Source organism: Triticum aestivum, chromosome 4A, assembly GCF_018294505.1.
Source record: "Triticum aestivum cultivar Chinese Spring chromosome 4A, IWGSC CS RefSeq v2.1, whole genome shotgun sequence".
NCBI lineage: Eukaryota > Viridiplantae > Streptophyta > Magnoliopsida > Poales > Poaceae > Triticum > Triticum aestivum.
The window spans coordinates 19221352-19222548 of record NC_057803.1 but is presented as its reverse complement, the minus strand read 5'-3'; positions in this window follow the sequence as shown (position 1 = coordinate 19222548).

Genomic DNA, 1197 nt, shown 5'->3' with positions numbered 1-1197 from the left:
GTGTGGAGGGCTGGATGAACAGTTGACGGTGGAGGGGTGGTTAAACAGGACCCCGTGGCGTGGAGGGCTGGATGAATAGTAGACGATGGAGGGGTGCCCATGGAGGGGTGGTTGAACAGGACCCTGTGGTGTGGAAGGCTGGATGAACAGTAGATGGTGGAGGGGTGGTTGAACAGTAGCCGGTGGAGTAGCACGCGGTGGAGGCTGGATGAACAGGAGCCCGTGGAGGCTGGATGAACAGGAGCCCGTGGAGGCTGGAGGAGGTCGATGGTGGAGATGAACAGTATCCCTTGGAGTCCCGTTATGCGGTACGCCACACCCCTCCTGATGAACAGGACCCCCGTTTCGACCGTAGTAGGTCTGTTTCCTCCGTTTTGCGGTACGCCAGACCCCTCCCGATCAACAGGATCCCATTTCAAACGTGGCCGGTCATTCACAAGGACGTCTCCTCCGTTTTGCGGTATGCCAGGCCTCGTTTCCATCGCCTGTTCCGTCCAAGCCCTCCCGATGAACACGACCACACATTCCGTTTCGACCCAGCTGGTTGGCTCCCACGCGTTCCGTTGCCTCCCGATGAACACGACGCATTCCGTTGCCTCCCCATGAACACGACGCATTCCGTTGCCTCCCCATGAACATGACGCATTCCGTTGCCTCCCCATGAACACGACGACGACGCTGTTTCTCCGTTCCGACCCAGCCATGTACACGAGCCCTCGCCATACGTATGCGCGAGTAGGCGTTCGAGACCCCGCTCGTATGTACACATACGTGGCCGTATTTTCTTTCTTGCAACCTGACCGCTGTACGTACGTGTACATGCTACGTGCGCGCCTCTACTATGACACGTGCGCGCCTCTACATCGACCAGTATATATGTACGTACATGTTCACGACCAGAATGACAATGCTACGTATGCTTCGACCAGGTGGGTCCCGACTGTCAGGCACTTCCTTGCGTGCGAAGATGTAGCTGGTGGGTCCCAGCAGTCAGGGGGGAGAATCGTTTTTGTTTGCCCGGACGCACTTCCTTGCGTGCGAAGGTGTAGCTGGCGGGTTCCAGCAGTCAGGGGGAAAACATATTTTTCACGAAATACGGTGGCCCGTCCGGTGGGTCCCTGCTGTTAGGTGGAGGAATAATTATTTTGCACGTAATAAGGAAGCACTTCCTTGCTGCGGCCATGGACCCAGCTGTCA